Source organism: Apodemus sylvaticus, chromosome X, assembly GCF_947179515.1.
Source record: "Apodemus sylvaticus chromosome X, mApoSyl1.1, whole genome shotgun sequence".
Classification (NCBI taxonomy): Eukaryota; Metazoa; Chordata; class Mammalia; order Rodentia; family Muridae; genus Apodemus; species Apodemus sylvaticus.
Window position 1 is genome coordinate 21,641,497 of NC_067495.1, and position 24,890 is coordinate 21,666,386.

At 41.3% G+C, this 24,890-nt stretch overlaps 1 protein-coding gene across 1 annotated transcript in view; it reads left to right on the forward strand.

Moving 5' to 3' along the window:
• Window positions 1-3,294: 3,294 nt before the first annotated feature.
• The window catches only part of Clcn4 (chloride voltage-gated channel 4), a 71,197-nt gene continuing 49,601 nt past the window's right edge, over window positions 3,295-24,890 (forward strand). The window contains exons 1-2 of the mRNA XM_052171565.1: window positions 3,295-3,424; window positions 4,644-4,828. The gene's annotated coding sequence lies outside the window, so the exon portion shown is untranslated. The remainder of the gene's footprint in view (window positions 3,425-4,643; window positions 4,829-24,890) is intronic.

Sequence of the window (24,890 nt, forward strand, 5' to 3'; positions counted from 1 at the left end):
GATAACTCTACCTTGTGTCAAATTGGCAAAAAAGAGCCAGCACAGGTAGATTCTATAACATGGACCCTATTTGCAGAAGGGAAAAGCAAGGTTTATGCAGATTTGAAAAAAATAGCATAGATAGGACTGAAGCTGTAGCTCAATTAGTAAAGTGCTTTCTTAGCATACACAAAACCCTGGGTTTGATTCTTAACATTGCACAGACTGGGTATGGTGGTGCATATCTGCAATCCCAGCCTCTAGGAGAGGGCAGTAAAAGAATCAGAAGCTCAAGATACTCAGAATCAGAAGTTCTCAGTTACATAAGTTTGAGAACTGTCTGGAATACATGAGATTGTCTCAAGCATATCATAGATGTCATATTGTAATGTGTTTATAATAAATTAAGATATTATGTTAGGTGTATTAAGCTTTGGTTGAAAATATTTTATTTACTTTATATATTATTTTACTGATTTCCATCGAAATAATTGGTCCCTCCCAGGACCCTCTCCCATCCTTCTATTTTTAGCTTTTATTTTTAACATTTGTTTATATTTTTAATCATGCATATATGTGTGGGTATGGGTACATGTGAGTATAGATACTTGCAAAGTTCAAAAGAAGGTCTCTAATCATCTAGAGCTAGAGTTATAGTCAGTTTCAATGCACCAGATGTAGATGCTGGAAACCAAATTGGGGTCCTCTCCAAGGACGGCAAGCGCTCTTATCCACTGATGCATTTCACTAGACTTTTGGCTGAAGGTATTTGAGCAGAATTGGTATAACTTGGTATGGCCTAGAGATAATGGTGAATGTTGATCTTTTCCCTGAGAGAAAGATCCAGCTCTTCCTGTTCTCCAAGAGCTATAGAACTGATGGAACAAGTGATTTGAATCTAATGTGGTGCATGCCGTACTGGGATCTTGGGAGCTGTAGGTTTAATGAGGAAAAGAAGAGATAGTCCGGGATGTCATCTAGAGGAGAAGAAGAGACCATGACTCCATGTCTGACCACACAGTGCTCTAGATTGGAGAGCAAGAAGCAATGTTAAAGCTGTCTCCTGTCTATCCTGCAAGATAAGGACGTAGCATTTTCCCCAATGCTATTGCTGGTAATCCTTAGCCACAAGCATCAAAGGACACCCTGGAGATGAATGTGTTCAGTACATTGAATATTTGACACATGAAAGTGAGAGTGTTTAAGACATGTATGTTTAAATCATATTTAATGCATTCCAATACTCTTAAAACCAGTCTCTCTGGGCCAGGCATTAGGTTCTCCTCCCTAGAGATATAATTACCAATTTCTTGGGGTTCTTTCAGAGATGGTGTATGTGCCGATTTATAGTTATTCTTTCCTTATGCACAAGTAAGGTGCTTCATTGTATAGCAGAACCTCTAGCACATTTTCAAGTGGGGGGAATGCTTCAGAATGGTTGACGCATGAAATCATATTTTATAAGTCATTCTAAGCCAGAGGCCCACTGCTTCAGCATTATTAATATTTGAGGCTATATCATTCATGGATAAGCATTCACTGACAAGTCATGAGAGCATTTCTTCACATTGTATCCTGTCCTCCAGTGTCTCATAGCTCCGGGCACTGGATACTAGGAATATACTGCTTGTCCCTATAATGCCTAGGTAGGGCAGATGAAAATGTCCCCAGGGAAAAAGGAAAAACATCATTCCCATTAATATCCAGTGTTTTAGTTGTGCAAAATGGCTCACAATACTTGAGAGGCAACCTGAGCTATAGAGTGAGATTGCCTCAAAACAAGACAAAACAAAACAAAGCACCCCCAACTGAACAACAATCCTGTAGTAGTGTGAATCTTGGGCATGTTTCTGGAAAAAGAAAATATAATGAAGAGGGGAGAAAGTTTAAGAAGTACCATGTTATGGAATTGCAAAATATGTGAAGACAACAAAAGGAATTGGGATCTAGAAATTAGAGCTTAATGGTGCTTCCACATGTAATGAAGAAGGGTTACCAGAAAGAAAATTTGCCCTCAATTCCAGTGTCTTACAAGTAGGACTCCAGAGAAGGGCTGTGATTGTTCCCTTCAAGCTTAGTACTTAGGACTGGAGACTCTTCTAATAAGAACTGTGCATCAAAAGTAGCTACAAGTATGTATTCTACACATTTTTTTCATGTTATAAAACTGTGTCACTGTGGAGAAATTACTGTGTAGCAGGAGGAGGAGGAGGAGAGGAAGAAGAGGAAGAAGAAGAAGAAGAAGAAGAAGAAGAAGAAGAAGAAGAAGAAGAAGAAGAAGAAGAAGAAGAAGAAGAAGAAGAATTAAATACTCCTAATCTTATTCAACAGTTGCCACATTTTATAATTTGGTGAATTTGGTTTTTAATTATTTTTGATGTTCATATATAAAAGTTTGTGTAGCTAGACACAATTATCTTACTTCCACATACAACAGATAAATCACTTGGTATAAGTTTTGGAGCCTGATTGTGTTCCATTTAACCTACTATGAATGTGTTTTTTTCCAAGTATCTACCATCATAGTAATTTTTATTCTGCTTTGGTATAGTTGAAAAGTCTATGGCTCCATTTGAGGTCTGTTATGTGTGCTTTCAATTAAGCAATTTTAGGTCTATTGCAGTGTGTGTGTGTGCGTGTGTAAAAGACAGACAGGCAGCATGTGTGTGCTTTCTTTCCTTTTGTTTGTTTGTTTGTCTGTTTTTCAAGATAGGGTTTTTCTGTGTAGCCCTGTCTGTCCAGGAACTCACTCTGTAAACCAGGTTGTCCTTGAAATCACAGAGGTCCACATGCCTCTCTGCCTCCTGTGTGCTGGAGTGCTGGGATTAAAGGTGTGTGCCACCATTCCTGGTGTGTGTCTGTGTGCTTTCAATTGAGCGATCACCTTGAAAAGGAGAAGGTGAAACTAATCTTTAAAAAAAACAAAAACAAAAACAAAAAAACCCTGTCCCCGGACGAGGAAGGTGTTGGTATTTAAGTCATTTCGGCTAAGCTGAGCACAGGAGGACTGTGGGCGGCAGGGTCAGTTACATACTGCTGGCAGCAGAGTGAGTTAAGTCCTCCACCCCCACCCCCACCCCACCCCACCCCTCACCCCGGGAAACTATGACCAGGGAGCACTAGCCACTGGATGTGGGGTGTCTTGTATTGCAGGAAAAAAAAAAAGGTTCTCCAGACACCTTTCCACCGGGGATAGAAGGCCAGCCACATTGCAAAGGCTATCTTCCAGAGAGCTGACCGGTAGGGCAGCGCTGGGCTGAGTGGCTGAGCTGAACACGTGATACTGCCAGACTGCCTCCTGGGCCCTCTGTGAGCCTAGGGCTGAAATCGACATTTGCCTCTGGCAGGAAAATGAACTTGTCAGTTTCAGTGTGCTTCAGACCCTCGACCCAAAGGAGCCAGGAATTGCAGTAGCAAGTTACCTCTGAATCTCAGAGCTATAAAGGTAAGTTATTTGTCCCTCTGAGAAACAAACCTGAGAGGAGTGACCTAGAAATCCACACTAGCACTGTCAGTTTAAAAAATATGATCTTGAAAAGAATAGATTGCTCAAAAAGGCAAGGGCTGTATTTAATCTAAATTGGAGTTTGACCTTTAAGCAGAAATGTGGTTAATCCAGAGGCAATGGTGGTAAAGGGGACAGGGTTAAATATAGAAAGAAATAAAAGCTGTTGGAATAAGTGGCTGGCTAATTTAATCCTTGCCTGTTTTAAAACAATTTATTTAACATATCTTTCAGGGGAATGATCAAAAGCAATGTCATAATTGTGATTTAAAGTTTAAACAATTGGGATACGAAGGAAAAGAGCTTCTATCGTTGCCCCTTTACATCCCCACAACCTTTATATTCTTTTGGAAAACAGACATTTTACACACGAACTGCTTTAATTCTAAATGTGCTAGTTCCAACTTATGAACTGTTCGCAGAATTTTCAAAAGCTTTTAAGAAAAGACTGTTTTATTGTGAATGAAAAACGTTGACAATGTACATTATAATGTGTCCGTTATAATAGTAAAGTGACTCACTTCTTCAGAACGTCAGAAAAATTAAACAACCTGAAATAATGAGTTGTTTTCAACAAACTCATGCCTGAGAGATGAAATGTCTTACTCTGGGAGTTAAGAAAAATAAACACAGACACATACATTTATGTTCTGTAAATAGTGCTTTATTTTTAAATAATCAGATATTACAGTAAATAGTATTAATGTGTGGTGACACTGGTTTTTTTCTTAGCAAATAAAACCAATATAATGCAGTTACTGAGAGTAACTTAGAGTAGTCATCGGTATGATTACTAGAACATTCCATCAAGAACTGCTTGAGTGTAATATTTGTCGTATTATTTGGAACACCAATCTTCTAGGGCAGTGTCTAGTGCATGCATGGTCTATTTCAGGTGTCATTTTGATTTTCATAAAATATATTTCTCTATTGCATCTGATAAAGTAGGACACCAGATTGTGTTTCTCCTACAATAATCTCCTTATTGCTACCTTTTGTGAAATCCTATTACACACTTGGAGCCTGTAATAATGTCGATTGCTCCTGTGTGCTATTTTCCATAACTTTCCCAATAAGGCCAAGCAATAGGCATGTATGTATCAAGACAAACGCCCTGAAAGGCCAGACTGATTGTTACCTGCCTCTTATTTACATCTAGGGTCTTCCCACCCCACCCTCAGACCTTCAGTCTTGCTGCCAGCCGCAGGACTCCAAAGACATCACGTGGCAGCGTGGAGCCCGCCTCCTGATGACGTCACACAACTCGCAGCAGATGCGCTGAAGAAAGGATGCTCTAGGATGCTGTCCAGGTGGACGGCCACGCTGCAAGATGCGGCAGTGCAGGTAAGGGGTGCGCGGTGCCCGGATGCTCTTCCTGGAGCTCCCAGCAGCACAGACGCTGCAGGTGGAGCCCCGGTCAGTGGTCTGCTGCCCTGGCTGCATCCCCTAAAATCGAAAGTGGGGCCTTTGGCTGCTGCAATGCCTACTGCCCACAGCTGCTGTCTCCTGCTGTTTTTGCTGTTGCAAGCATGAGACGGGGAGTGGTCTGGTGCAGGTCCCTTAATGAGTTGGGTTTTGGTGTGCTCACCTGCAGAAAGTGGGTAAGGGCCAGACAGAAATAATAGCCTCTTGCTGGGGGGAGGGGGGGAGAAAATTTTGTACTGACTACAACATATATTCTAAAGCCAGAGACCAAGAGAAGGAGCTGCTTTGAAAAGATAACCATAAACCATTTTCCTTCTGCCATTGTGCTGACTGAATAAAGGCATCTTTATTAATTCTTCTCACAGAGGTTGCTTCTCAGCAGTGAACCTAATTTCATCCGAAGCAAAAACTTGCTGGGGAATGGCAACTTCTTAGCTGCAATCTAAATCAGTTTTGCATTATTATGCAAGGGTCCAGCACTTGAATGTGTCCCTCTTCCCCCTACCCCCACCCCAGCAAATGTGTTTTCAATAAATTTAAGAATAACAGCATTCAATAAAATACAATAAAATTTAGTTTTCAAAGATAAAGGACCACTGTAAAATGTGGCTATAAGAACAAAATGGTCCTTAATGAGAGCTGGGGATTGGAGATAAGCCAGACCTTTAGAATTTCCAGCATTCTTCTTAATTGCTTTGCTGCATAATTAGCTCACTGAAGGTAGGGGCTTGATGACTCAGCGGCAGATGGAGGGGTCAGGTGACTTCAGTCCCAGCATGACATCTAGTGTATGCATGTGTTTGTGTGTGTGTTGTGTGTGTGTGTGTGTGTGTTAATGCCCTCTTTCCCACCGACCCTGTTTATCTTACTTTCTTCTGGTCTGTGACCAGTTCTTGTGTGGGTATCCTAGTGAGGAGAATGTAACATTCTTTCCTGAAAACCTAATGTCTCTAGGAGCTGAGGCATCAGCCTTGGAACTTACCCTCTTCTGAAGATTTCCATCTACTAGCAACTTTGGTGAAACAGTGCTATTCAAACTGATAATTGAAGATGACATTTTTGTCACACTTTGGGATATACTGATAGGTTGCTGTGTCCTTCATTCAGTGATTTGTTTATTGTGATTTTCTTCCTTTGCTTTAGGTTGGCCACGTGCATTAAATTAGTATTTAGCAGTATTGTTGTTCAGCATTGGGTCATGTGCTTCATATTTGAGAGACCCTAAATTCCATCCGTAAGAACAAAACCAAAGCACCTCAGGTCCTTGAATTTTCTTCTCCCCAACTCTTGACAGAGCAAAGCAGGTGACAGAGGCAGGTGGAATAGACACGTGGATACACTTCTTGCTTTACAGCTATATAACCTTGAAATAGTCACTATTATCTTTTCATACCTTTGCTTTCTCGTTTTGAATGTGACAAAGGCAATTAGTTTAGAGTTTCTTAACTTTAGGATGGCCATGAGGGCCTTCTGATGCCTAGTATGTGGCCTCCACATGCAGATGTTAGTATGAAGGTCTTCCTGTTAGTTATGACAATCAGAATGCACCAGGCACATTGCCACCTGCTTAAGGATTCCATTAACCCTGGTTAGTAGTTACTGATGTAAATGATAGCTTTATTCTTTTTTCCCAGCTCTGGTAGTAGGGTTGGAATCCAGGAATACGTATTGTATGTGAGATAAGCACTTTACCACTGAGTCATTGTCTCAGCCTATAGATACTCTTTAAATGTTATTCCAGCTCTAATATTCCAGAATTTGTTTTCTTATGATTTGTTCAACGTGGAGCCCTTGTTCTGAAATCATCATCTTGGGTATATGAATTACAATATGAAGTCCTTCTTATAGTGAAGGTTTCCTTTCACAATTTCTAGGGGAAGATGAGAAGGAAGGTTGCATTGTGCTTGTAGTATAGGGCTGGGCTCTATAAGTGAGTCTTGGAGACAAAGAAACAGGCATTAGCCAATCATGGGCTTAAATTTGTTAAGACACAACTGCCCAGCAAACCTGTGTACACAGTGCATTTCAATCTGGGGCAAAGTATCTAGTGAAAACACCATCCTTCTCTTCTGCAAGGATGAGAATGGCAGGCTATATTGAAGGACAGAGTGAGATACTTTGTTTTGAGTCGGGATATGGTAAAGTAAGGATAGAAGTGGTGTCCCCACAGCTATGAGGAGGCCGATAGGACTGCCTGCCAAACCATTGAGCTGGCAGATATCTCAGGGCAGCCATGCATGCAGGCTTTAAGCTTTAGGATAGGACTGTGTGTCTTGAAGGTGTGGCTTTGAAACTTATGAGGGTGGACAATTGGCCACATTACTTTTTATCTCAGAATAGATGCAACATATGTATTATGCGGCCAACTATTACTAGGTGCTCCTATTTCCTCATGTTTAAAAAGGGCCAATTTGATGGAAGAAGAAATGTAAAGTAGGAATATCCCAAGAGACATGAAACTTTGGGTCACAGTGCTGTTATGAGGAGGGTAACGTCTTTTCTGAGGGTTAGAAGAACCTGAAAATATTTCCTTGTCCCCTGGGCCTGGGGTTTTGGGATGAACCGTCTCCCATTCTTTTGTCATCAGCTCATGTCTGTCTGTCCCTTCTCTCCTGTTCTCATCTTCAAGAAAGTTTGCCTTTAGTGAAACAGACAGTTGCTGAAATCTAGGATGGCAGCAGTGGACTATATCTACCTTCCAGGCCAGTTTCTGTTTAGGTGTCTTTCCTCTAAGTCCAGGTAGCTCCTCTTGCATCCAGAGTAGGCTGTCCCAACTCTTGTTGCCTCAGAAGGCTTGTCCCTCACGCTGAGTTATCTGGCCTTGCTCTTTCATAATTTAGAATCATAAATATAAATTAGAATGAGTGCATGAGGGTGTTCTGTATCAAATGATACCTAAGAGACCAAAGAGCCTAATAAAATGTGTGGCCTGTATTAGTTTGGGTTCTCTAGAGTCACAGAACGTATGGGTAGTCTCTCTATATAGTTAGGGAATTTGTCGATGACTTACAGTCTATAGTCCAACTCTCCAAAAATGGGCAGCAGCAGCTGTGGATGGAAGTCCAAGGATCTAGCAGTTGCTTAGTCCCACGAGGCAAGCAGCAGGCAAGGAAGAGTGAGTAAATCTTCCTTCTTTCAATGTCCTTATATATCTCCAGCAGAGAGTGTAGCCCAGATTAAAGGCTGTAGGTCTCCAGCAGAGGGTGTGGCCCAGATTAAAGGCTGTAGGTCTCCAGGAGAGGGTGTGGCCCGATTAAAGGCCTTTAATCCCAGATGATCTTGAACTCGGAGATCTCCTTGTCTTAATCTTCTGGAATTCATAGCCACTATGCTTCAAGATCTCCACGTCAAGATCCAGGTCAGAAACTTATATCTCTGAGACTTCAGATTAGGATCATAGGTGAGCCTTCCAATTCTAGATTGTAGTTCATTTCAGATATAGTCAAGTTGACAACCAGGAATAGCCACTACATGGCCTTTGATTGGATTCCAGTCTGAACAAACATGCAGTAGACATCTGGGGGAACACTTGAAGAGTTATATGCATTGTTATCAGGTGGTGATTTGGTAAAATGAATCTGAGACTTCTGTTCTTACTGGGCACAATCTTGCATAATCCCCTCCCTCGGCATTTGGGTCACACCCTGTGACTCATTTGGCTAGGGCAAGACATGGCACTTCTGAAATTAGGATATAAAGAACTGGGGCTTTAGTCGTAGATATGTTTTCCCTCTCTTGAGTCATTCGAACACAAGAGGATGATGCTGTGTTGTTAACAGTCCTGCCTTATGTTGGGAACCAGAATTAACTGTGGCATAGATGCACTTAACAGAAAATCTCTCAGCACCAGCTGAGTCTTGAGATGGTGGCCATCTTCTGAGAGGCCTAGTGCCTAGGTACTTGGCTCAGGTACACCTGGATTTGTGTGCCAAATACTGTGATAGTTTTACATTTTTAACATGACACAATCAGTATCACCTGGAAAGAGTCTCAGTGAAGAATTGTCAGATCAGTCTGATCAGTAGGCATGTGAGGAGATTTTCTTTAGTTGATGTGGGAAGACCTACCCACTGTGGGCAGAACCATTTTCAGGGGTTGTTTTCTGAATTGTATAAACGCAGAAAAAATGAGCTGAGCAATGAAGATTCATGCATATATTTTCTCCCTGCTGCTGACTGTGGATATAACTAGCTCCTTCAGGTTTCTGCTTCTTTGACTTCTCTGCAATGATAGACTGTAATCTGGACTTGTAAGCCAGATAAACCCCTTCTCCATTAAAGTTGTTTTTGTTAAGGTACTGAGTCAGGATAGGAAACTAGGACATGCAGTGAGATAAAACAAGTTTATTTCCTGCTGCTGTGTTTTGGGTAATTTGTTTTACATCAACAGATAGCCCATACATATATTTATGAATGGGGTCTTATATTTGGGAGATGCTTGGTAAAGTACTTAGAGGTAAAATGCCATGGTAAAAACAATTTAATCTCTTTTTTTAATTTTTAGTGCTTTTTTGAGATCTCTTTAATATGTGTTTTAATAGAAGACAGAAGAATTTTTGTCCTAACTACATTACTTTCAGTGTCTTGTAGCACTGCCCCTCTCTGCTCAGCCAGTGAGTGTGTTACACATCAGAAAGTACCATTACCAGTTTTTTCTTAACTATGTTTCCATGAGCAGCCCAACAGACATTTTCTTTCTCATTTGCTGGAGTGTGCATCTTTTATAGATCATGACATTAATTACATATTAATTAAAAATTATAGCTTATTTTTGTTGAAATAGTAATTTATGGACATGTTGACAATTTCAATGTCACATAAAACCATTTAGTTCCCTTACATTCTTGCCCCTCTTCCTTTCAAATGCAAATAACCATAGATAATCTGGTTATACACCGTATCAAAAAATATTTGTGCAGACGCACCCATCTAAATAATATGCTATCATCTGCTCCTTCTTGCCCCAGTCTTAGAAGTATTTGTTGCTCTTGCACAGGGCCTGGTTTTGGTTCCTAGTATGCCCATGATAGTTCAAATTATTTGAAACTCCCAGTTCCAGGGGATCTTACACCATTTTGACACCTACAGGCACCGGGTGTTTTAAATTCATACATGTAAAACATATAAATATATAAAAATGAATACATACAAAAAGTCAGATGCAGTGACATCACTTCTATTACTTTTGGTAAATCTATACATTGAACATTACTAGACCTTCCAAGGACACTGTCTTATCCCACTTGCTAGAGCTGCCATTGCCATTCTGGTTCCTATTAGCACAGATTTGCTTATTCTTGAATTTTACATTAGGTGGTATAATAAAATACAATTTCATATCCAGCTCCTTTCTCTTTACATGGCTTTGAAATTCATCTCTGTAATAGCAGGAACTCATTTCATTTTCTTACAAATAGCATCATAAGATATACAATTGGATAGCCAAGATTGTGAAGAGTTTGAGGCCAGCATGGAGTGACTTCCAGAGTAGCCTGGGCTACAGGGTGAGATATTGTCTGAAAAGGAGAAAAGAAAGAAAAAAATGGAGCAGTACTTGAAATATCCATTTGTATTTTATTTCTATGTGTTTATGGATGTATTTACTTACATTGCTAGAGAATTAATTTGTGATCCAATATTCATAACCATTCCATCTCATTGGGAGTACAGGTGCCAATGGTGATTGATAGAGATGTGGATTAGTCAATCTATTACAAGCAATGATAATGGTATTATATGACAAATTGAAAAACTCTAAGAGGAAACAGTCCTCTAGGATAAAACAAATAGTGTTTAGATGTTGGAAGTAAACTTCAAAATCAAAATAGTTTCTGTAATTTACATCTGAGGAATAGATGTCCAGAGGCTGAATGACTTTTCCAAGATCAAGCAGTTTTGATAGAGCTATGTGTGAAAAAAAAACCAAGGTGTCCTTTATTTTTTCTTCAGTCTGTGAAGGTAGACCCCATGTTAGTGTTCTTCAGTGATGTGAGCTTGAAGAAGATGCTCACTCAAGTTAGATGCTGGGTGTGGTGGTGTATTTTGAAGGCTGGGGCAGGAGGATTGACAGTTTAAGGGTAGCTTGGGCTACATAATGTGTTCTGGGCCAGCATAAGCTATGTAGTTGGACATTGCCTCAAAACAATAACAACAACAAAACTGTGCATGTAGCTGCAGAGAATGGTTTAATAATTAAGAATGACTAAGGCTCTTCCAGAGGACCCAAGTTCAGCTCACCCACCCACATCAGACAGCTCACAACTCCCTGTAACTCTATCTCTGAGAGATCCAATGCCCTGCTCTGGCCTCTGTAAGCACCTGCACTCATGTACAGATACCACTACATGGACAGATACCCATATATACTATTTTTTAAAAATGAAACAAATCATTAAAAAAACCCTAAATGCATTGATGTTCTAAAAAAAAAAGTCTCATCAATATAAGTACTGGAAAAGCATTTCCCTAAGACATGAACCCCAATATTAATTTACTCTTTCACTCAAAACCTTAGCAACATTGTAGTTTATTTTTATTTGTGTGTGTGTGTGTGTGTGTGTGTGTGAGAGAGAGAGAGAGAGAGAGAGACGCTTGCACAAGAGTCTATTAAAGTGTGGATGTAGGTATATGTGTAAAGGTCAGACCACAACCTTTGGTGTAGCCTCACCTTCCATCCTGCTTGAAATAGGCCTTTGTTGTTTTTCTACTGCACACACAACAGGCTAGTTGCTCCTCAAGCTTCTGTGGATCCTTTTGTCTCCATCTCAAATCTTATTATAGGAATGCTGAGACTATAGATACTTGCAATACAGATATTCATGATGCTTTTATGTGGTTTTGGCAATGGCAACACAGGTCCTCACATTTACACAAGTGCTTTTAATCATCAAGTCATCCCTCCAACCTCTTTAATAACATTTTAATCCAGCAACTATTCCTTGCATCTCTTCTGTGTGTCTAGGCCAAAGTTTCTCAACTTGATACTATGTTGATGTGTTGTTTCTAGACTGTGGTTGGTTTGTTTTTGTTGTTTTAGAGACAGGGTCTCAGACCTGTAGCCCAGGCTGGTCTCAAATTTACAGTGTTCCTGCCTCAATCCTCCAAATCCTGCTGTTACAGTCAGGCACCTTCAAACCCTGTTGGGGCTGCAAGTTTCTTTCTGGTGGGGGTAGTATAGGATGTTTAACATTTTCCCTTGCCTGTATTTACATAGCAACCACTCTTGATATGACATTCAAAAATGTTTCCAGTCACAACCAGGTGTCTCCTGGGTGGCAAAACTATAGAAAACTTTAGGATGGTGAGGGGGCTGTGCTGTAGTCATCTCTGCAGCTAGCCCTCCAAACAACAGGCTAGTGACAGTGAGAAGAGCTCCCCATTAGCCACTTAGTGAGGGTCTGAGAGCCACAGGATCAAAGAGGAGACAGTCTCAAATGGAGGCTGAGAACAAAGGTGTATATAGATGGATAGGAGAATTAAACTGGGACTGTTTCAAATGTTGCAAACCTGTAATACACAAAGGTCTGGGATGGTCACTTCCTCTTACATGCTTGCCCTTCTTTCCCACCCACCATTCCTCTCTGTACCCTGCTACTCCTTGTCTGCCTTACCCAGCACTGAGCAGCCTGGTGTGTGGCATGGCAGGCTTCCTACAGCCCTAGGCCCACGCAGCTATTTGTCCCATTTTGAAACCTAGCCTCTGTGTTGGAAAGGAGATGAAGCCAACCTCACATGACCTCTGGTGACACAATCAACTCAGTGTTCTCCACCCTCACCCAAGAGGGGGATGGGGCTCTGAGGTCTCTGTGTTGCGGTTGCTAAGAGTCAGGATTTCAGAATTTCCCCACAGACACCTTCCAACAACAGCAAAATGAAGGACCTCAAAATAATAACAATAATGATGAGCATAAACACTTAATACACATTAAACTCGTAGGGTTCCCCAGCATTCTATGAGTCAAGAACTGTTACCCTAAGCCTTTGTTCAGATAAATTAACTGAGGCAGAGGAGAGCATAGCTCTCATATACCACAAGAAGTGGATTGCCTAGAGCCCAGGCCCCAAGGTCTTTTTCTACTCCCAACAGGCCATGATCATTTTAGTACCTGGATGCTCCCTGGTTATATTGAGTGGGCACTGGGAGCCATGTTTCTCCCAAACTGTGTGGAAGCAGTTTACCATAGACACTCAGGATATTCTCTCATCTTGCAAGTGGGCAAAGGCAGATACATCCACACAAAACCTGACTATACTCTATTCATTACTTGGGCTGCTGTAATGTAGGACTATATACTATTCAGATAACAGCAACTTCCCTCATAGTTTGAGATCAAGTTGTGGATGAGATTGTTTCCTTCTGAGGGCTATGAGGAAAGAATCTCTTATAGGTCTCTCCATAGTTTGTCCTTTTATGCTGTGTGCGTTTCTGTGCTCAAATTGTGTCTTATATGGACATTGATCATATGTGATTAGGGGTCCATCCTCCTGACCCTATTTCAACCTAGTTACTTTTATAAATAACTTGTCTGTATAATGGTCACACTCTAAAATACTGATGGCTGGGTCTTTGACACAGGAAATTGGAGGTGTATAAAATTCAACCATAATAGTGCCAAACAGTGTTGCAGGGAAGTTGCACCTTATGTCCTGGAAGTCTTGAGCTTCTCCCTGTCCTGGCATTCCACACACTGGCCTTCTGCTGACCATTTCTTTTTCCTGGCAAGTTCTTCTCAACAATTTGTTTTCTGCTTCCCTGTGGTACTCTCACTCATAGATGAATAAAAGTTAGTCACCAGTGACTTTGTCAAGGTTACGTGCAGGTTTGATGTATTCCTCCTGTATCCTCAGACTGGCCACAGCAAAGAGAGCAAAGCTGATGTGGCTGAGATGGTGGCTGAAGTTTCAGTTCTTCTGCGTGTTTTATGGGAAGCAGGGTTGGTAAAAGGTTATGACCAAGCTATGAGGAAAAACAGCTAACTGTGGTAGGCTCTCCTATATCCTGACCACAAAGTCTCTTTATACTGACAAGTACCTCCTAGGCTTCCTCTGTAGGAGGAATAGTAAGTTTCACATTTAAACCAAATTAACCTAGATCAGGAATGAAGTCTTGAGAAGTAAGTAAACACAACCAGGCCATAGAGTCCCAGGAGCACTTCTAGGCTAGCATAAGTACAGGTCTCAGTGGTCACCCTGAGATATGTGTGCAGGCTTCCTAGCCAAAGACTGGCTTTGGCTAGGCCACGATCTTGTCATGTCAGCCAAACCCCAGCTCAACCCTAGGAGGGCAGTGCCTACCCTACAGGGTTCTCTCTGTCATCCTTTCTCTTGTTGTGTGATCTTTGGCCCCAGGCCTTCCTTACATCCATCTTCTGTCAGCTTCAAGTTATGTTAAATTCACCTTTCTCTGAGGAAAGCCCTGGTCTCAAATGAGACCCAGCAAATAACTGGGTATGATGTTCTCAAGAATTGGTCATTGTTTATTTCTGACTATTTTAGTCATCATGACACCAAAGAAACAGCTATCTTCCTCCTCTTTGTCTCCAGGAACTTCCACAGCTCTAATGATCTTGTCTCTAGTTCCATCAGATGTAAAATCAACCATTCAGTGATGCAGTTTTGTCCGTAGGGTATATTTGACAGTAACTTTTTAAAAACCTAATATTAAAAATATTTTAATTAGTTTACTAATTTATTAATTTTCAAATAGTGTCCCATGTATCCCAGACTGGTATCAAACTCATTCTCCTGAGGATAACCTTGAACTTGATCTTCCTGCCTCTACCTCTCACATGGTAGCATGAAAGGCATGGACCTGGTGTGGATCAAATCCTGGATCTCTTCCACACTAGGCAAATACTTTCTGGAGTGAGCTACATGCCAGGCCCTGTCAGTAATTCTAAATATTTATTTATTTATTTATTTATTTATTTATTTATTTATTTATTTATCTGTGTGTGTGTGTTGTATGCATATACATGTACGGCATGAGTTATGAAAGGACATTTGGTGGAGAGTTGGTTTGTTCCTTCTACCATGTGGTTGCTGGGGATCAAAATCAAGGCTTGGTCAGGCTTGGTGGTAAGTGTCTTATCCATTGATCAATCTCACTAGCCCAACAGTAACTTTTAAAGGTAAGATGACATTAGCACAAATGAATTTGAAATCGCAGGATATTCATTCACACAAGGCAGCAGGGCGAGGAGAGAAGCTTCCATTACTGGAGAAGCCACCTTCTAAGATGAATCCTCCCACCTCCCTGAGATAGAGATTCCTCTGTTGCTTAACTATAAAGGCTTTGTGTACTCATGACTGTTTATTGTCTGTGTAATTTTTTTCTCCCTAATTGATCTTAAGAGACCCTGGGTAGGGATGGAGCGATGGCTTGGTGTACTGGCTGCTCTTCCCGAGGAGCCTGGGTTAGATTCCCAGCCCTCACATGACAGCTAATTGCCTGTGACTCCAGTCTCAAAAATCTGACAGCTTGCGGGGCGGTGGTGGCGCCTGGAATCCCAGCACTCTGGGAGGCAGAGGCAGGCGGATTTCTGAGTTCAAGGCCAGCCTGGTCTACAGAGTGAGTTCCAGAACAGCCAGGGCTACACAGAGAAACCCTGTCTCGAAAAAACCAAATCAAAAAAAAAAAAAAAAACCCAAAAAACAAAAAAAAAAAAATCTGACAGCTTCTGGACTCCACACACATACACATATGTGATAAATAGACATACATTCAGACTGGACACCCATACACATAAAATAAGTAATTAAGTAAAATATAAAGACTCTGATTTTCATTAGTGTTGGCAATTTGATATGACATGCCTGGGTTGTTCTTTTTGTTTTGAGATTAGTTGAGCTTCTTGTTTCATTCGAACAAGATTTTGGATAACGAATAAATTTTAAAACCAGATTCCCAGTTGCATTCTCACATTCCTCCACCATTTGCATGAGAACTTTAAGGGTTTGCCTCATGATTGGTTTAAGGAGTTGCCAGATTGCGGTGGTTGTTATTTGAATTATTCATTTGTCATAGGGGGTGGGGGGCAGTGAGCAAAGGAGTAGAAGTAGTTCTATACCACTTCTGAGAGTCATTGTTCATTCTGGCTCCCAGCCATGCATCTGACATACCCCACTGTACCTCTCAAAACCTTGTAGTAGCTCCAGCTGATTTCACGTAGCATCTCTATATCTGACAACACTGTTTTGGATGCCAGATATGGTGGTTCTGTCTATGTGACATCAAATGGACAACAGAGCCACATGTTCACGTGCATGTGGTCACAAAGCAGTATTGCAGCCATTATGATCACCTGCAAAACAGGTCAAGGTGCAGGCTTGTTTATACTTTCTTTGGAACGTTGCAGGAATGCCTGGTAAAGGTTAAGGGTGGAGGAATGGAGGAGAGCTTCATGTACCTAGCTCTGTATCTGCTCTCTCTCTCTCTCTTTCTCTCTCTTTCCCTCCCTCCCTCTACCTCTCTCTCTCTCTCTCTCTCTCTCTCTCTCTCTCTCTCTCTGTGTGTGTGTGTGTGTGTGTGTGTGTGTATTAGAGACAAAGAAACAGAGGACATGGAGACACGAAGACCCAGGGAGAAGGAGGGAGGAAGGGAGGGAGGGAGGGAGAGGGAAAGGGAGAGGGAGAGAGGGAAGGAGATACAGAGAGAAATACAAAGTGCTGGTGTGGGTCTTTCTGGAGCTGCCACTGCCACTGCACCCGCCCACAGACCCCAACACAGAGAGAGAGAGACAGAGAGACAGAGAGAACTCAGTGTGGGCAGAAAATAAAATCCTGGTCCCTTTGTTATGCTTCTCTTTTTCCCTTTTCTTTTTTAATTTTTTTTGAGACTGAGTCTCATATATCCTAGACTAAGCTAAAACCTGGTATAGAGTGGAGGATAACCTTGAAATCTTTTTCTTTACTCTTTCTCCCTGTTCTGGTTAGTTTCTTTGTCAACTTGACACAAGCCAGAGTCATAGGGGAAGAGGAAATTTCAATTAAGGAATACCCTCCAATGGGTTGGCCTGTAGGCAAGTCTTTGGGGGCATTTTCTTAACTAGTGATTGATGTGGGAGGGCACAGCCTACATTAGGCAGTGCCATCTTTGAGCAGCTTGTTCCAGTTATAAGAAAGCAGGCTGAGCAAGCCATAGGTAAGCAGTGTTCCTCCATGGCTTCTGCTTAAGATCCTGCCTCCAGGTTTTTGTCCTATTTGGCTTTCTGTGTTGGCTTTCCCTGCTGATGTAAATGAAATAATTGGCGTTTGTCATGTTTTTATATCAGCACAAGAAAGCAAATGAGAGCCCCCACCTGGGTCCTAGTATTGCAGAGTACTAGGAATATATTTTATACCATCATATTCAGCCCTTCTCTCTCTCTCCCTCCATCCCTCCCTCCCTCTCTCTCCATATATGTGTGTGAATATGTATATGTGTATATGTATATATATTGTTTTTTTCAAGACAAGTTTTCTCCGTGTAGCCACTTACTCTGTAGACTAAGATGGCTACATAGAGGTCCATCTGCCTCTGTTCCCCAAGTGCTGGGAGTAAGCCACCTACCATCTGGCCTCTTCAATATTTTTAAGCTTCCATTTTTAATCTTTCAAACCTAAGCACTGTGATCAGAAAGCTAGAGCAATAGCAGCTACTGCTTTAAAAACATCTGTGGAAAATTAATTTTTGCCTCCATCCAGTCAAGCAGATTAAGAACATTAAGTGCTTAATGGTGGTGCATGTCTGTACCATTTGTACTCAAGAGGCTGAGGCAGTAGGATTGCTGTGTGTTTTAGGCAGTCTGAGGTATGGAATAACAGAAAACAAAGCAATCACTGATAAGTGGATATTAATTAGTCCAGAAGTTCTGAATACCCAAGGCACAATTAGCATAACAAATGACTCCCATGAAGAAGTATGGAGAGGGTCCTGATCCTGGAAAGGATTGATCCAGCATTGGAGGAGAGTAGCAAGACAGAGAAAAAGGAGAGAGGTGATTGGAGAATGGGTGGAGAGAAGAGGACTTATGGGACATATGGGAAGGGGGGAACCGGTAAAGAGGAAAGAAAAAGAAGTCAGTGAAACAAAAACAACACCAAAAAAAAAAAAAAAAAAAAAACCAAAAAAAACCAAACCAAAACAAACAAACAAAAAAAGAGCAGTTCCCAAACACCCCCAGTCACCCTGATATTGAGACTATCATGACTAAGTATTGACCATCATCTCCTAAACCAGTCTAGTGACTTTTAATTTTGTTGTATATTTGCTTTTCTCTGCAGAATTACTAGTGAATTGTTTGTTCTGGTGAATTATAGCCTACTACTACCTGTTTCTGAATATACCATAAAAAGAATCACATCGTATGTATTCTGATGTATCTGGAGTGTTAGGCTCACCATTCTGTGTTCAACAGTTGTCTATTGCTTGAGTCAAAGCAGATTCAAAGAGAAGCTACAGAAGGGGACAGAGGAACTGCCACGAGTTGGAGAAGCAATCACACAATTCCTTAGGGCTCAGTTCCATGGGCTCTTCAGCTTGGGACTTCTGGTGACTTAACAGCTCAGCAAAGAAGCTGCAATGAGGCTGGGCTGAGTTATAAGTTAAAGAAGATGGAAATCTTTTTCACAAAGGAGCTTTAGTAGCCAGACAAGTAGGTGCCCAATCAGCAAACCTGGAGAGGCTCCCTCTGGTGGCCATATGTGATGACACCCTGTGTGAGCCCAGAGGCTGTACCAGTTCCTGAGTTGAACACCTTATGTAACCCATGTAGGTTCTAAGACATTTTAAAAGGCTGCTTGTGGATTAGTCATCGAGATTGGCTAGAACATCTGTAAAAAATGAAAGTTTTTTTTCCTGTGGAGGAGGGATGCTTATTTTTAGATGTCACCTGACCTAGGCCTGTCTCAGTTCCTCTCTTCCAGCTGTATACTTCTAGAATTCCTATTGAGTCCTATGGTATTCACTAGAGGTTACCTTTAATTCTGACCTTGAATATTTTATTAGAGAAATACAGCCCTGATATTTTATTCATGAGCCAGGGAAACTGGAACCTGGAAGAATTAATTAGTTGGGAAAAATCCTTCTGGTTGGAGAATCTCATAGAAACCTTAGGGTGTGTGTGTGCATGCATTAAGAACTGCCTTTTATCATCTCAAAGTGACAAAGTTGCAGTGTTATTGATGCTCTTTATTGGTATTTCTGGAACCTCATTCCTTTAAATGACCCTATGATGCATGACTGAAGCTGCTTAAATTTGAATTAGTTCTAGTGGATCACAACAAATACCTGCCCATGGTAGGATGGAGCAGTGCATTGGAACTTAGTTCTACAATTAAATAGCAGAGTAGGAGATGGCAAAGTATATCGTCTCATGGGGTAAACTCAGCTTGCCACCTGCTTTTATTTTACCTGTTTCTGTATTTTACTATTTTTGAACTGAAATGATTTCTACAGTTTTATATTGTTGGGCTCCCAAATATTTTATAACACATGAAGATTATATGAAATTTGAATTTCAGTAACCACAAATACAATTTTATTGAACCAGAGCCATAGCGGTGAACATATGTCTGGTCTTTCCCTACTTTTGAATGATAACAAGAGTCAAATAAACCTAACATCAACCACATGGCTCACAAAGATTCAAACATTTACACTCTGACTCTGGACCAAAAAACATTGGCCCTCCTGGTTATAAGGCAGGGAGGTTGAAAGCATAGTAATTATGGTTAATAATATAGATAGACATTATAACACAATTTAGAGTACAAGAAATTGGAAATTAATAAGAGGCTTGGAGATAAGCAGCAGTAGCATATGGTATAGACTTAGCTTGAGCAGAAGTTAAGGACTGGGGTACAATAGGAGGCTTCTAGGGGCTAGGGACATGCTGTTTCTTGTCTTCAGTACTGACTAACTTTGTGAGAGGGCAGGTAAGCTGCTTTTTAAGTTGTACTCTCCTAATTTTGTATTTTGTGTATTTATTTGTGTTTACACATTTGGCTACCAGAGGTTAATGTTGGGTATCTTCCTCAGTTGCTATGTACATAGGTTTTTGAGACAGGGTTTCTCACTGAACCTTGAGCTCACAAATTCAGCTAGAGAGGCTAGACAGTGAGCCCCAGAGATCCTCTGCCCCCCTGCCCAGTGCTGTGGTTGCAAGGGTTGCAAGTATACTGTTGTGTTCTGCTTTTTCTTTTCTTTGGGCGGGTGCTGGGGATTAAATTCAGGTTCTTTGTGCACAGAAAGCGCTTTACTGACTAAACCATCTTTACAACCCTGATTTTTCTATTTTTGTAAATAGATAAGTTACTTCCACAGGAAGAAATTTCAAGGCTTGGGGGTGTAGTTTAGTGGCAGAGCACATGCTTAGTATGCATGAGATCCCAGATCAATCTACCAGCACGGGAAAGAAAAGAAAAAGAAAAACAAAGGTGGAGGGAGTGGGGGAGATTGTGCAAGTCTGGGAATGTACTCAAGTATAAATTTGAACTTTATAATATTTCAATTATGTATAAACTACGTTTAAAATCTATTACTGTTCCATAGCCTCTTGTGTGTTTATGTAGGTCAGAGTACAGAAGTCTTAAAGGGACAGCCACCTACCTCATCAATACAAATAGCTGAAGGGACTGGCTCTTCCACTAGGTTATCCAGATTCATCCGTTGGCTGATAGTGTAGTGCAAAGCAGCTTCTAGAATTTAGTTAAAAGGGACCACTTAAATTCTAGTTCTCAGAAAAACAAGGCAAATTAAAATGTCTTAGCAAAATAACTAGCTTCCTTAGACTTTTCCTATGATTGGTTCCCACTTCCTTGACCTCTGATTTTCTTTAGTCTGAAGGGAAGGCAGTGAGACTCTTAAAATTAGCTACTGCTCTTCATTGTCGTTCCTGAGCAAGGACTGTTAGCTTCTTGCAGGTTGCTGCAATGCCCCATTACTTACATGTATATATTCTTTTAATTTTATTTCTTTTCTCCTCCCACTCTACCTCTTTTCTCTTTTGAGACAGCCTTGCTCTAAATAGTGTTATTTATTCTAGAATTTGCTATGTTGACCACGACAGCCTTGAATTTGCCGAAGTCCTCCTGCCTTAGCCTCTCAATGCTAAAATCACAGCCATATGCTGTTATACCCAATTGTAGGTATCTTTTTGTTTGTTTGGTTGGTTGGTTTCGGTTTTTCCAGACAGGGTTTCTCTGTGTAGCCCTGGCTGTCCTGGAACTCCCTCTGCAAACCAGGCTGACCTTGAACTCTGAGATTCATCTATGTGCCTCTGCCTCCTGAGTCCTGGATTAAAGACATGCATCACCATCGCCCATTGTAGGTATCTTTTTCTATAAATGGTTATCAGCCTCTTTTGTGTTATACTGCTCAGTCCTCACTTCTAGGTGGTAAAGACAATGATGGTTACTTTAGAGGATTTGAGACAATCACACAGGTTATCTCCATTTGATTTTTTGCTGCCGTCAAAGAATATGTATTTTAGGATTTACTTCTCTGTCCTATTAACTAAATCCAAATGGCAGTGAAGATAGCTCTGAAATTTCTGGAAAGTCTCAAAGGCCTAAACATTAGCTGTAGCACAGAGGAATTGTTCTGATTAATGAATAAATGTTTGCTTGTCCATGAGAGGGTGAAAGGAGTAGGTATTAACTTTCAATCTCTGCGTCATATGTTTGGGCAGGTCACTGGAGGTCACATAGCTAGCTCGAGAATTCGCATAAATCTCTCAGTGGTTTGTCCACTTTGAATGGAGGAAATTCAGATTGGAGGGAAACCAGTCTCTAATAAATGCAAATACTTTAATGGTATTTTTAGGAAAAAGAGATTTGAAATGTCTGGCATGGATTCCTATTTTAGTGACCTTACTGATCCTTGAAAAGCACTCGGTAATTGAATTACCCGAGTTTTCTCAATCTGAAATGAAGTCTAGGATTCAGTGGTGCTATTTGTCAGCCACAGACTTCATGCAGTAATAACAATACCTTGAGGCAAGTGCTGCTACAATCTTTGTTTCATAGATGGGGAGACTGAGGCTAGGTATGGCTCAGCAACTAGCCTACAATCATACCACTGGGGAATGTCCCAGTTGAGTTGGAACTCAGGCAGCACTGTTCTAGGGTCCTAAGAGTGCTACCTTTTAGGAAGAAATCTCAAAGTACAGAGGGAAGTGTGTATTAAACATTTAGCTTGGGCTGGGGACAGGATCTCAGTTGGTAGAATGTTTGTTTAGCATGCATCAAAACCTGAGTTCTATCCTTAGCACCATGTAAACTAGTAGTGGTAGTGCACACATGCTATCCCAGTGCTGGTGAGCTGGAGGCAGGGGCATCAAATGTCCAATGGCATCTTCAGCTATTTTAGTTGGAGGCTAGCTTGGTCTGTATGAGATCCTGTCTCAAGAATGAAGTAGTGCTTTGATGCTTGAACTTAAGACCCCAAGCATGTTAGCAAGTGCTTTACCACTGAACCATATGTCTAGCCCTCCATGTGTTTAAAAATATACTTATGAAAACATACTTATGAACAATATAGCAACATATAATAGTAATTTACAACTTAAGATGATCACAAATACTCCTTAGTTTCTCCTAGATTATTTTTCTGCATTTGTGAAGATTTTTCTAACTTGAATGATCAGTTCCATTTTTCAAAAATGGCCACAACACTATTTCCAGATTCTAGGTGTTTTTCTAGAGACCCAGCATTCCGCCCCTCAGCACGACTATGATTTGTTTTCTTTCCATTTGACCTTGGTGTGCTTTTGCAACAGCCACAGTATATGACAAGAGGGCCACTGACCGACTTCTGAGGCTAGGTGAGGTGAAATGACACAGCCTCTGCCTGGTCTCTCTCAGGACACACTCACCTTGGAGAGGCCACAAAGTGGTGCCATGTGGAGTCTCAACAGTTCTCATCCTCCTTTGTTGAGGACTTCCAAGACAGACAGAGGTGGGAGTGAACAAGCCTTCAAATGACTCCAGGCCCTGCCGACTGTAGCCTCCTGAGCAATCTCTAGTGAGAACTGTTTATGTTTAGTCAAATCCCAGTGCTAACAGTGATAAAATGAAGTACTTGTTTCTATGCAAGTCATCATGTTTTAAAATGAACTGCAAGTAACTTATAGAGCTCACATTACTGTTTAGGTTATGGTAACAGTGCTACAACTAGTTCCTGCCTCCCCAACACTGAGCTCACAGGTGTGTCACCCATCTTGTTTTTTCATGGGTTTTGAGAAAGACTCAGGTTCTTATGCTTGCATGGCAGCCACTTCACTGAGCTTTCTTCCTAGTCCCTTCTAGTAGTATCAGAAGGAAAAGAAGAAGAGATGATATTATATTAAACCTAACTGTTTAGGGCTGCAAAACACGACCCACTCAACCAGAAGCTGTGCTCCTTGAGCTAATTTCCTGGACTAGAGAGGTCAAAGGTTCCTCATACTCCCTCACCCAATCCCGTTGGGGCTCTAGCTGCTCCCAGCTTCCCTTCCCCTATATTCACCTCCCTGCGATTTACGTTAGACCACACAGTAGTCCAAGTTACCACCCCTCGTATTCTTGCATTTAGTTAGTGACATGTTTTCTTGTTCACATTGGTCTTCTGGTGGCCTCAGAGCCTCAAGGTCACAGACAGGCTCAGAAACATTAGGAGTCTGATTTATTGAGTCCTGTCCAACCTTCACTTCTTGGCTTCTGGAAATGAGTGTGTTCAAAAGAATTGCGCAAAGCCCGGGGGCTGCTTACCTGTCCGGCACTATTACCACTTCTAGCATCACGGCTTCTTTGACTTTGAGCTTGCCTGATGCTTCCAGTGGTGAATGAACCCTGGGAAGTCTGGACCCTTAAGTCCAGACAAATTCTGCTTTCTCCTGGAAAAATGAATATAGACTAGAGTGTCCTAAAGACTGATGCAGCACTCAAAGAAAGAATGACTTTTAAGCCCCTTCTGACCAATAACATGTGTTCAAGCCACTGACCACAGTTTTAAAACCACAGAGTCACTGAATTCTAGATCTGTAAAGAATCTCACACCACACATTTTTAATGGATGAGAAAACTAATGTCCATGGAAATCAGGAGTTCCCCCCCCCCCCCCGCTTTTTTTTCATAATCACACAGCAGGGTGGAAGGAAAATCAGCCAGGGACTTGAAGACTTGGTATATTGTTTGGATCTTTCCAAACTCTATCCTTCAGAGCGAAGAGGTCAGTGGCTTATTTCATCTCCCACAAGTACTTGTCAAAAGAAGTACATCATACAGGGCTTTAGAGTTTAAAAAATGGAGTATCACCATGCTGGCTGTGAGTGATTTATTAATAATGCCTTACTTTATTCTCACATGTACATAAGGGGAAGTCTTATTTCTCTACCAAAGGGATGTGAACAAAACTGTCACAGAGTTGAAAGCCTGGGGAGAACCTTACGGGAGAGCACATGCTGGGGGTCAAACTTCATTTCTCCTGCCGCCAAATTTAGTTTTTCCAGGGACAGTGAATCAATCAGCCAAAAGGAGAGTGCTCAACTGAAAACGGCTGAGGAACCTTTGTTGCACTTGCAGATGATGCTGTTTTAAGTCAAATAAGGACTGGACTAGAGTTTTGGAGGTTAATTTTTGTCTAATTTTTGTACAACTGGGACTGCCCATGTTGGCAGGCACAGTCAAAGGTTTCTTTGGAGTGCTACTGGTGGAACAATTCATGCCTTCAAAATCATGTTGAGTATGTCCCTAAGGATATTGTTCTAGATGGCCCTGGACCACCCAGGAACTAGTGGCCAACTTGCTCTTTTGCTTGTGGATCCTTTGTCTCTGTATCTTCCACTCACACTTCCTTTTCTCCTCTCCCCTCTCTTTTTCTCTCTCATTTTCATTTAGGATAACATTAAGTCTTCTTTGCTATTTAAGGTGATTGCAAAAAGTCCATTGGGGTTTTGTTGCCCCAATTGTTGAATTAATTCAGAGAGGGTTATTGAATACCGACTGCACTCCAGGCCCAGCCA